This window comes from Aotus nancymaae, unplaced genomic scaffold (assembly GCF_030222135.1).
Source record: "Aotus nancymaae isolate 86718 unplaced genomic scaffold, 86718_ANA_hifiasm-v0.15.2.pri h1tg000009l, whole genome shotgun sequence".
In the NCBI taxonomy this organism is placed as follows: domain Eukaryota; kingdom Metazoa; phylum Chordata; class Mammalia; order Primates; family Aotidae; genus Aotus; species Aotus nancymaae.
In genome coordinates this window covers 8,097,298-8,110,336 of record NW_026988420.1, presented here as the reverse complement: position 1 = coordinate 8,110,336, position 13,039 = coordinate 8,097,298, and the positions used below count along the sequence as shown (strand labels likewise).

The following is a 13,039-nucleotide window of genomic DNA, read 5'->3' as shown; positions in this document are numbered from 1 at the left end:
GATACCTGGGGACTGTTTGTTCTCTGCAGTGTAGCTGTGTGTGGCATGACCCTCTGAATGTGCACATGTGAGAGAGTATGTGTATTGGGAGGAGGGGGATGTTGCTATCAGTGTGTGATCGAGTCTGCTTTCAAAGCTAATCCCAAGGGGTAAAATAAGCTATGGATCTAATTTGATGAGACACTAAAATCTTCTGACTCGTCTTATCTAACAGAATTCTGGTGCTTGTTTCTCATTATGACAATCTGGGGTAGTAACTTTATTTAGTGGGTTCTTCCCCCCTGGACTGCTAGTGGAAAGTCAAAGATTGATTTACAAACAGAGGTTTGTTAAGTACTATTTTTAGAACAATGCTGTACCAGATTTACAAGGGGGTTGGGGGGAAAAACTACAGTCACTTTTGAGCAAAGTAGCATTTCACTGCATAATAATGAAGTACTAATTGCTCTTTGTCATCACTTTTTATGCAAATTGCCCTAGAGCATTTGCCCAATATGCATTTTATATTTTAACAAAGAAAGTGGAGTCTTGACAAATAAGAATTGTATACCCAAGCAAAAATAAAAATATCAGCTATAAAATAAACTGCTCAAGGTGCATTCTCTAAGATATAAATTTTTCTATTATATCATCCCCATTATTAGATCTATTTGACCAACAAGATTCCTTTGAATTTAAAATAATAATTTGTGTGTCAGGCAAAAAATAATAAGTTTGTACACAAAACTTGCATGCATTTTACTTATCCTACAATTTATAACAGAAGTTTGATGTGAAAATTATGTTTCCAGCAGAATTTAAATAGACCATGTCAAAATGTGGATTGTCAAAGGAGTCAAATTGTGTCAAAGCATTTATCACAGGTACAAGTCTCACTATTTTAGAGATTTCAGTTATCCTAATGATTTCATTTTCATAGAGACAGTCAGCATTATTTTAAAAAGAAACATGATTTTCATATCATAAATAAGTACAAAGTTTGAAACATACTTCAAGGGTATGTGTGTTCATATTCTGGTCTAGAGACTAATACTGGTCACTATCATACTAACACCAGACAAACAGAAGACAGAAATGTGATTTTCAAATTTTCCAGGACCTTCAGAGAAACCCAAAATTCAAACCTGGCCTTCCAGGTCATTATGAAGATATATTAGTCAAAATAAGAGGATAGAACATATTTATTTAACAGTCTGTTAGCTTGATCTATACCATTTAAACATATAGTATGTGGGCCTACGTTTGTACTCTTGCCTTGGGCCCCGCAAATCTTAGCGGTAGGTCTACATCTTATAATTACTTTCCTACTTCCAACTCAAAGCTTCAGTGAAATCTATGCATGCTTGTTCTGAAAATTGAATGAAATTGGCTTTAAAGGCAGGTGACTTCGAAGGCCATCACCTTTGCTTTTCAGTAAATCCACACTTTACAAATAGAAAAATACAGTATGTGACAAGGCGCTGTTGATTAAGCAGTAGAGTATTTCTTCCCAAATGCACTGAAATGAACTATTGTCTTTTATAAATGACCATCATAGAGTGTTATTTCCAAAGTAGGATAATTCCTTGGAATAATAGTAATATACTGTGAAGTTGGTTTAACTCCAGACTTCAAAGCTGTTTACACCCTAAAGTCTACAGCCCCTTCTTCTAGGTGGGATCTATAAAGTATTGTATACACACTTTTACTTTTACCCAATCCCAGATCCAGAATAATACTTGCCTGAAGTCACTGAATGAGTCAGGGGAAGGGGGAGTGCGGGATCATCACTCATGGTCCCAGGCCCCCTCCATTAGACATCCTGATTATGAGATGAAATACTGGTAAACATGAGCTTCTGTACCCAGGAAATGTACTGTGAAGGGCTTAATGAATTACTTATGCGTGTAGTGTATGTATAACTCATATTAAACCATGCCGAATAGTACATTATCATGCTTCTATTTTGCATTACAAAAGTAACTAATGTAAGCTGCAGAGTGTACTTTTAATCCATTATTAATTTCTAAAAGTAGTCAGACCACTATTCAAGTACCATAAAGGGCTACCAGTATAAGCAAACCTACTTTTCAATTTATGAAGATGAAACAGCAAGATTTTTAAATCAATTTTAAATTAGTCAAGTTGTATTTATCAAAACCTATATTAAATCTATGCATTCCTGTTCTGATGGAGGAATTACAACAAAGTATAACTTTTTCACTTAAAGAGTTTATATGTTTCAAGTCCAGAATCAATATAATTACCTTCATTATATGTGATTTTTTTTTTTAAAGAAAGAAAGAAAAAGAATAAAGAAGAGGAGGAAAAAAGAAGAGAAAGAGAGAGAGAGAATGGGAGTATTGCTTTCTTGCCCAGGCTAGAATGCAGTTTAGTAATGGGTATTGAAAACCTCTTTTATACCAATAATTATACTTGATGTAAACAGGAAGGAATAAGGGAAGAAAATAACAAACGAGCAGCCAACCAATATTTCATTTAAACCTATGAAATGCTATGCGATTACTGAGGAGTGATTTACTTCCAATTATGTAGTCACATGGAATAGGTGTGAGGTGGTAATGTATGTTTTGTGTATTTCAAGTGGAGAGTTCTATAAATGTTTATTAAGTTTACTTGTTCCGGGTCTGAGTTCAAGTCCTGGATGTCCTTGTTAATTTTCTGTCTCTTTGATCTATAAAACCGTTAGCTCTTCTTGTTACATTGATCCTTTTGCCATTATGTAATGTCCTTCTTTGCCTCTTTTGCTCTTTGTTACTTTAAAGTCTACTTTATCACAGGCGATAATTGCATCTCCTGTTTTTATTTGTTTATTTTTACTCTCTGATTAGTTGATAAATCTTCCTCCTTCTCTTTGTTTTGAGTCTTTGTGTATCGTTGCATGTGAGATGGGTCTGGATGCAGCATAGCAATGGGTTTTGGCTTTTTATCCAATTAGAATATATATAACTTTAATACTAGCATTTGATGCTAGCTGGCTGTTTTGCCCGTTAGTGTAAATTTTTCGTTGTGTTCATGTTCTTTTCTTTTTGATATATTTTTGGAAAGGCTGATATTGGTTGTTCCTTTATATGTATAGTGCTTCTTTCAGAAGCTCTTGTAAAGCAGGCCTGGTGGTGGTGAACTCTCTAAGTACTTGTTTGTTCGCAAAGGATTTAATTTTTCCTTTGATTAAAAAGCTTAGTTTGGCTGGATAGGAAATTCTAGGTTGAAAGTTCTTTTCTTTAAGGATGTTAAATATTGGTCCCCACTCTTTTCTGGCTTGTAGGGTTTCTGCTGAGAGATCTGCTGTAAGTCTGATAGGTTTCCCTTTATGGGTAACCTGACCCTTCTCTCTGGCTGCCCTTAGTATTTTCTCCTTCATTTCAACCCTAATAAATCTGGCAATTATGTGCCTTGGGGTTGGTCTTCTTGAAGAATATCTTTGTGGTGTTCTCTGTATTACCTGGAGTTGAATATTACCCTGCCTTGCCAGGTTGGGAAAGTTTTCCTGAATGATATCCTGAAGAGTATTTTCCAACTTGGATTCATTCTCTTCATCACATTCAGGTACACCTATCAAATGTAAATTAGGTCTTTTCACATAGTCCCATATTTCCTGGAGACTTTGCTCATTCCTTTTCATCCTTTTTTCTCCAATCTTGTCTTCTCGTCTCATTTCATTGAGCTGGTTCTTGACTTCTGATGTCCTTTCTTCTACTTGATCAATTCGACTGTTTAAACTTGTGCATGCTTCACGAAGTTCTCATGTTGTGTTTTTCAGCTCCATCAATTCACTTACATTCCTCTCTAAATTGTCCATTCTCGTTAACATTTTGTCAAACCTTTTTTCAAGGTTCTTAGTTTCTTTGCTTTGGGTTAGAACAAGTTCTTTTAATTCACAGAAGTTTCTTATCACCCACGTTTTGAAGCCTGCTTCTGTTATTGGAACACACTCGTAATCTATTAAGCCTTGTTCCGTTACTGATGAGGAATTGCGATCCCCTGTAGAGGGAGAGGCATTCTGATTTTGAGTATTCTCTGCCTTTTTATGCTGATTTCTTCCCTTCATTATATATTTATCTGTCTGTTGTCTTTGTAATTACCGACTTTCTAACTAGGTCTCTGAGCAGACGTCCAACTTGTTGATTCCCAGCGCCGAAATCAGCAGTCCACTGTGCCGGCCAAAACAGCGGTGTTAAGATTGATGGTGCTTTTCTGCCCGGGAATCTCCGGACTCTGCATCAAAAACTGCCGCTCTAAGGCACCAGCAAAACCGCCGCGCCTGCCACAAGAGTCGCCCTGGTGACACGTGGGGCTCCTCTGCTGGGAATCTCCTGGTCCGTGAGCAACTAATATTCGTCTGAAAGTGTGGCGTCCTCTCGTTCTCTGCGCTTTCACTGGGAGCTAGGAGCCCGAGCTGCTAGTGATCAGCCATCTTGGATCATATGTCATTTTTTATATTATTTGCTTTATCTCACTTTTAATGATTACATTAGGTCAAAAATCTGTTTTTAGCTTCCTTTCTCATTTGAGTTCAGCTATGTACATTCTGGTTTTCCACCAGGGCTGCCTCAGTGTGGTTAGCTTCTCTTCCACAAATGTTTCCCCAGTACATAAGCAAGGAGTTGGGGTGTGCTGATCTCCCCAGAGCACCCTGTCTGCAGTGCCACTCAAAGGCCTTTCTGATCATAGCTCAAAGTTCAATAACCATGACAGAAAAGGTTGATACAAATCATAAAAAAGCAACATAAGCACAAAACACAAATGACAAACTCAGAAAATATTTGCAACCTATACCACAAAGGGCTGAGCTCCTTCATGCTTAGAGTCTTAGAAAGTGAAAGAAGTCCAATAACCCAAAAGAAACTAAGCAAAAAATGTGAATAGAAAATTCACGGGCCGGGCACAGTGGCTCACACCTGTAATCTCAACACTTTGGGAGGCTGAGGCCAGCAGATCACCTGAGGTCAGGAGTTCAAGACCAGCCTGGCCAACATGGTCTTTCAGCAGAAACCTTGTATCTACTAAAAATATAAAAAATTAGCTGGTCGTGGTGGTGGGCGCCTGTAATCCCAGCTACTGGAGAGGCTGAGGCAGGACAATCACTTGAACCTGGGAGGCGGAGGTTGCAGAGAGCAGAGATCCTGCCATTTCACTCCAGCCTGGGCAACAAGAGCGAAACTCCATCTCAAAAAAAAAGAAAAAGAAAATTCACAAAGAAATGCAAATGGTCCTCAGCCATATGAAAAGGTGTGCAAACTTACTCAAATAAAGAACAATTCAAATGAAAGCTACATCATGACACCATTTCTCACCTATCACATTGGCAAAAGACTCCCCAAAGTTTGATTAATGCAATTGTTAACAGGGCTATGGGGAAATAACCACTTACATATGCTGGCAGGACTGCAAATTAGAATAAATCTCATGGACAGCAATATGACAATTCCTATCAAAGTTATTTGCTATGACCCAGTAATCCCACATCTGGGAATTTATCCTCCAGATGGATACACCTACACATGTTTGAAATGATGTATGCACTAGGTTATTCATTGCAGAGATGGGTGGAGTACCTCATGCCTGTAATCCCAGCATTTTTGGAGGCTGAGGTAGGCAGATCACTTGAGTCCAGGAGTTTGAGACCAGCCTGGGCAACATGGTGAAACCCTGTCTCTACTGAAAATACAAAATGTTAGCGAGGTGTGGTGACACCTATAGTCTCAACTATTCAGGAGGCTGAGGTAGGAGAATCACCTGAGCCTGGGATGTCAAAGCTGCAGTAAGCCAGGGTCTGACCACTGCACTCCAGCCTGGGTGACAGGAGTGAGCCCCTGTCTCAAAAAATGAACAAACAGAACAACAACAACAACAAAAAGCAAGGTTAGGTTATTCATTCTAGTATTATTTGTAATAGCAAAAGTTTGAAAACTACTCAAGTGCCCATTAATAAGTATAAAGATTAATTTTAAGTGTTGACTTGACTGGGCCATAAGGTATCCAGATACTTGGACAAACATTGTTCTGGGTGTTACTGTGAAAGTGTTTTTGGTGAGATTTAACACTTAAATTGATAGGCTAAGTAAAGCAGACTGCCCACCTGCCCTAATGTGGGCAGGCCTCATCCAACCAGTTGTAGGCTTAAATAGAACAAAAAGGTTGACTGTCCCCCAAGTAAGAAAGAACTCCTCCTGCCTGATGACACTGAAATTGGGACATTGGCTTTTTTCCTGCCTTCAGATTTGAACTAAAATATTGGCTCTTCCTAGGTCTTGAGCCTGTTGGCCTCCAGATTGCAACGCTCTCATAGGTCTCCATAATCACGTGAACCAATTCCTTATAGTAAGTCTCTTTCTATATACAGGTTATGTGTCCCTTATCTGAAATGTTTGAGACCAGAATTGTTTCATAATTTTGACTATTACAGATCCTGGAATATTTGCATTATACATACTGGTTGAGCATTCAAAATCCAAAAATCCAAAATCTGGAATGAAAGTTTTAGTGCTCTAGGTAGAAGACCAAACCAGTCACAACGTTCCTTTAAGCCAAAGTCTAACCCAGAGCAAGGCCCTAACTCTCTTCAATTCTGTGAAGGCTGAGAGAGGTGAGAAAGCTGCAAAATACAAGTCTGAAGCTAGCAGAGGTTGGTTCATGAGGTTTAAGGAAAGAAGCCATCTCCATAACATAAAAGTGCAAGGTAATGACCTGATCACTATACATTATATGATAACATCACTATGTAACCCATAAATATGTACAATTATTATGAGTCATTTTTTTTTTTTTTTTTTGAGATGGAGTCTTGCTTTGTCACCAGGCTGGAGTACAGTGGCATGATCTTGGCTCACTGCAATCTCCACCTCCCAGGTTCAAGCAATTATCCTGCCTCAGCCACCCAAGTAGCTGGGACTACAGGCCAAGTAGCTAGGACTGCAGGTGTGTGCCACCATGCCCAGCTAATTTTTATATTTTTAGTAGAGACGGGGTTTCACCATGTTGGCCAGGATGGTCTCGAACTCCTGACCTCGTGATCCACCCACTTCAGCCTCCCAAAGTGCTGGGGTTACAGGTGTAAGCCTGGCCCATGAGTCAATTTTTTTAAATGCAAAGTGAAACAGCAAGTGCTGATGTAGAAACTGCAGCATTATCCGGATTTAGCTAAGAAAATTGATGAAGGTAGCTACACTAAACAATAAAATTTCAATGTAGGGAAAACAGCCTTTTATTGGAAGAAGATGTCATCTAGGACTTTCATAGCCAGAAAGGATAAGTCAATGCCTGGATTCAAAGCTTAAAAGGACAGGCTGAATCTCTGGTTAGAGTCTAATGCATTGATGACTTGAAGTTGAAGCCAATGTTCATTTACCATTTTTAAAAGCCTAGGGCCCTTAAGAATGATGCTAAATCTACTCTTCCTGTGCTCTTCAGATGGAAGAACAAAGCCTGGATGACAGCATATCTGTTTACAGCATGGTTTACCTAATATTGAAATCTGCTACTCAGAAAACAAAATTTCTTTCAAAATATTACTATCTATTGACAATGCACCCAGTCGCTCAAGAGTTCTGATAAAGATGTACAAAGAGATTAATGTTGTTTTCATGCCCGCCGACATATCATCTATTCTGAAGTCCATGAACCAAAGAGTAATTTCAACTTTCAAGACTTCTTATTTAAGAAATACATTTCGTAAAGCTATAGCTGCCATAGATAGTGATTCCTCTAATGGATCATAGCAAAGAAAACTGAAAACCTTCCAGAAAGAATTTATCATTCTAGATGCCATTAAAAACATTCGTAAGTCATGGGAGCAGGTCAAAATATCAACATTAACAGGCATTGGAAGAAGTTGATTCCAAACCCCATGAATGTCTTTGAGGAGTTCAATACTGCAGTAGAAGAAGTAACTGCAGATGTGATAGAAATAGCAAGAGAACTAGAATTCGAAGTGAAGCCTGAAGACATCAGAGAATTGCTGTAATCTCATGATAAAGCTTGAACAGATGAGGAGCTGCTTTTCATGGATGAGTAAGGAAGGTGGTTTCTTGAGATGGAATCTATTCTTGATGAAGATGCTGTGAACATTGTTGAAATGACAACATAGGAGTTAGAATATTACATAAACTTAGTTGATAAAGCAGCAGCAAGGTTGGAGAGGATTGACTACAATTTTGAAAGAAGTTTTACTGTGCGTATAATGCTGTCAAACAGCATTGCATGCTACAGAGAACTCTTTCATGAAAGAAAGAGTCCATTGATGCAGCACACTTAATTATTTTCTGATTTTAAGAAGTCGCTGCAGCCATCCCAACCTTCAGCAACCACCACCCTAGTGAGTCAGCAGCCATCAGCATCAAGCCAAGACCCTCCACCAGCAAAAAAGATTATGACTCACTGAAAGTCCAGATGATTGTTGGCATTTTTTAGCAATAAAGTCTTTTTTATATAAGGTATATACATTTTAAAATGTATAATGTTATGGCACACTCAATAAACTATAGTTTAGTATAAACATAACTTTTATATGCACTGGGAAACCTACAAATTTACATGACTGGCTTTATTTTGATATTCACTTTACTGAGATGGCCTGGAACCAAACCTGCAATATCTCATAGGTATACACGTACTCAGCTATTTAAAAAGCAAGTATAGGCTGGGTGTGGTGGCTCATGCCTGTAATCCCAGCACCTTGGGAGGCTGAGGCAGGCAGATCACGAGATCAGGAGATCGAGACCATCCTGGCCAACATGGTGAAACACTGTCTCTACTAAAAATACAAAAATTAGCTGGGCATGGTGGTGGGTGCCTGTAGTCCCAGCTACTGGGGAGGCTAAGGCAGGAGAATTGCTTGAACCTGGGAGGCAGAAGGTACAGTGAGCCGAGATGATGCCAATGCACTCCAGTCTGTATGACATAGTGAGATTCCATCTCAAGAAAAAAAAAATTAAAAAAACAAAAACAAAAACAAGTAGGAACGGTCTCTATTGACATTGAAAGATCATCAGGACATGTTAAATGAGTAACTGTAAGGTGTGAACCAGGATATCTTATATGATAACCTTTGCAGAAAAGTGGGGCGGGGGATGCTAGATAAGAATATATATTTATAATTGCTTCTATTTGCATTAAGAAACATTGAAACGAAACACAAAAGTATAAAAATAAAATTATCCTATTGGGGTCAAAGTGAACCAGAACATATATTTCCAAATGAATACTTTTTCAATCCTTTTGGGTTTTGAATCATGTGGCTATATTACGCAAAAAAAATTAAAAAATCAGTAATAGGTCCCAGTGTTGTGACTCACACTTGTAATCTCATCACTTTGGGAGGCCAAGGCAGGTGGATTTCTTTGAGCTCAAGAGTTTGAGACCAGCCTAGGCAACATGGTGAAACCAATCTCTACTAAAAATACAAAAAATTAGCTGGGTGTGATGGTGTACACCTGTAGTCCCAGCTACTTGGGAGGCTGAGGCATGAGAATCACTTGAACCTGTAGATGTGGAGGTTGCAGTGAGCCGAGATTGCACCACTGCTCTCCAGCCTGGGTGATAGTGTAAGACTCTCTTCTCAAATAAACAAAACACAACAAAAAGAAAAAAATCAATAATAGTGTTTTGTTATCATATCACCCTAACTTATTTTTTCTGGCACTTATCACTATCTGATGTTTTCTTATTTGTTTCCTTGTTTCCTCCCCTTTAGAATGGAATTCAGCAAATTATGACCCAAGGGCCAAATCTGCCTTGCGTGTTATTTTTGTAAGTAAAGTTTTATTGAAACACATCCATGTCTACTCATTTATATATTTCTGAGGCTATTTTTGTGTAACAGTGGCAGATATGAGTAGCTGTGACTGAGAACCATATTGCCCACAAAGCCTAAAAATGTACTGTCTTTTACAGAAAAAATAGTTTGCTGATCTTTGCTCTAGAATGTGAATTTCTTCCTAATAAAACAGATGCACAGAAAGCTTATTTGGTCTCCACCCTCTCCCTCATCACCTAGAATAGTGCCTAGCACATAGTAGGTTCTCAATCCATACTGTCTCAGGATGGGTTTGTGGGAAAACCAACTGAGCTGGAGATTAGCGTGTCAGAGGTCCCTTTGGGAATACTCCTGAGATCACCACATGAGCAAGGCAAAGGAGTAGGCCTGGACAGAGGGTGAAGTCAAGCTTTGGTGCAGTCTCCATGGAATGACTTACCTAATCTGATGGGAAGTTCTGAAAATGGATGACTCTTCAGAGCTGTCTGAGTGAGTTGAGGGCTGGGTCTTTGTAGTCCTGCTTGAATCTGTCCTTCAAAGGGGGGCATACTGGGAAAGAGATGTGACCTTGGGGGAAGCAGCTTTCTTCAGCCAAAGCTCCTCCTGATGCAGCACTGCCTGCTGAGGGCTGTCTGCAAGCAGCACTCCCAACAGCTGGGGGTAATAAGACCTTAATTCCTGGAGAGACAGGGCAAACTATAGCATCCATCACAAGTATGAACTGAATCAACGAACAACTGTGCGAGTATGTTTGTATGCACCTGCTCCAGTGATAATTTCAGTGCTTTTGGAAGTACGTTCAATAGATGTCATTTTCATAACCTTTCTTTGGACTTCTCAATATGTGTTTGTGTTCTCTCAAAAGCAGACTGAGACGATGACTAGGTTTCAAGTAGTTTTTTGCGAAACACAGGGAACACCAGTGGAAGAAAGAAGTCAGATAGGGAAGGGAAAGCAGTCGATCCTACCGGTGTGGGCAATGTAGAAACATGCTACCCGACATGGGGTTCAGGGAATAGTGCCCATCCAGCAACTGTTTGCCAGTTTGACAACCAGTGCGTTTACAACCACAGTTGTTATTAATTCCACCTCGTTCTGATTCTTGGTTTCTGATCAGAACTAAGCAGAATTTTTTTTTCACTCACTCCAAATCATTAACTTAAAGTTAACAGCCTACACCTGGATGGAGAATGTATGTTGGTACTTAAGTGCTCCAGAGCAGCTTAGTATAAAAATCCTTTCCCTTTGTTCCCTTCTCTAATAAGAAAACCAAACTACCATATCAAATGGAAAGTGTGAGCTTGCCTTTTCTGATGTCTCTGCTCTGAGAGGCCAAGGGGAGGTAGAGTCACCTTCCCTCACTCTCCTACCATGTATCAACCACGCATCACCATCAACACAAGGGAAGCAGAAAGAGAAAAGCCACCCTGAACATTTTCACCCATTCAGAAGATTGTGACCCCATGACCATACTGTTCCAATCAGAGGATAGTACTTTTCACATTTTTCCAAGAAGCATAAAATATTTCCCATCTCAAACCTAAGTTTTTATCCTTTGAAGCTAGAGATTCTATATTTCTCATTTTAAAACAATGGTTCCTATGGGAACAAAGTATCAGTTTCTCTTAGCAACCACTGAGCATTTACAACATTGATAAAACTTAGTTTTAACATGAAACCACCTTTAGTAAGAGCTTACTGTTACTGTAAAACCAAGGTTACCATAGTATAAGTGAAAAAAATCTAAGCAAGATACAAAATTAGATATAAATTACAATAACTATGTAAAAAATAACCTATGTACAAAATACAAAAAGACTTCAAAGAAGCATACTAATAAAGTAACTTACTTTCTTTGCAGACATATTTTTTAAATTTTTGTTTTATGTATAAAATACAGTAGAAAACAAATATAACTAGACATTATGTAATTGGATTTTTTTTTTTTTTTTTTAAGACGGAGTTTCGCTCTCATTGCCCAGGCTGGAGTGCAATGGCTCGATCTTGGCTCACCGCAACCTCCGCCTCCTGGGTTCAAACAATTCTCCTGCCTCAGCCTCCCGAGTAGCTGGGATGTAATTGGATTTTAAATTAGAGATGGAGGATGGGAGTATTGAATCATGCAATAAAAGCTAAGCAGACCATCAGAGTACTTTTCTTCTAGCTTGGGCTTCATAGCTATGTTACTGGGTGGCAGGGTGCAAATCACTTCTTCACTGACCTCAAGCTCTTCCCATGAAAAAATGATGTCTACATTTCTTTTGAACTCTAAAATTCAAAGATTTAAAATTTTACTTTCCCACAATAATTATATAGGGTGTATTGACCCAATATTGCAGCAATTCTCAGACTTTGGAGAGCATGAAAATCACTAAGGGGAGTTTTTCAAAAACAGATGCCTTAGTTGCAACTTCATAGATTCTCTATCATAAACCGTTACCCAGACATCTGTGCAAATCTTGAAGACTTAAGCATTGCCTAATAAAATAAACCATTTGGCACAAGACAGTAAGTCTTCCTTGAGATCATCTAACACTAAGCGGTACAATTAGAAGTTGGGGCAATTTTTGTCCTAAAATATTTCACTCAGACTCATCTACTCACCCCAGTCACCTTGTTATGTTAACCTTCAATCTTGGATCCATTAGTTTTTTTTTCACATCTTTGAAGCATCACTCTGCACCACTTGTAACATCCCATGTGACTCATCACTGAAACATAACAGACTCCCTTCACATGTAGAGCCTGACTCTCAGAAAATATGTGCTTTTCCATTGGCACTGGAGGTTTGCACGTCATTCTCTAACAGCAGCATTGCTTTCCTCTATTGTATACAATAGCAGCAGATCTTCCACTGGTGGAATGAAAGCTACAATAAGGCATAGGGACAAAAGTAAAAGAGTTTGCAAATTATGTTTAATACTCCATATTCAAGAGTAAATATCCCATATGTTGACAAATCAGAAAATAAAAAATCAGGCTTTGGCTAGGACCTTTCTTCTCCCGCAAAAATGAACTCCAACCCACTGGTGAGCAAACAAAAAGTCCTCATAGAGGAGTTGCTTCTTGAAAATAATCAAATTTTAAAAAAACAGAAATATCTTTACAAGACATTCATTTAAAAAAAGATAGTTTTAAATTTAATAGGCAGGAAAAAGCAGTCCAGAAATTGTATAATGTTGAGTTTTGATGTGCAGTTTGGGTGGGAGATGCCTTCATAACTTGGTGTTTTCACTGTTCAAGATAGGTTCTCTTTAAACGCATCATGGATTTAAGAAAACA

The 13,039-nt window shown here is 38.6% G+C and overlaps 1 long non-coding RNA gene across 1 annotated transcript in view; it reads right to left on the bottom strand.

Annotated features, from left to right (window-relative positions):
• LOC105710004 (uncharacterized) overlaps window positions 1-12,835 on the bottom strand; it is a 31,992-nt gene extending 19,157 nt beyond the window's left edge. Inside the window, exons 1-2 of the long non-coding RNA XR_001105652.2 lie at window positions 12,362-12,835; window positions 10,197-10,435 (exon numbers count right to left, since the gene is read on the bottom strand). This is a non-coding gene — a long non-coding RNA (uncharacterized LOC105710004). The remainder of the gene's footprint in view (window positions 1-10,196; window positions 10,436-12,361) is intronic.
• Between the last annotated feature and the right edge of the window lie 204 nt (window positions 12,836-13,039).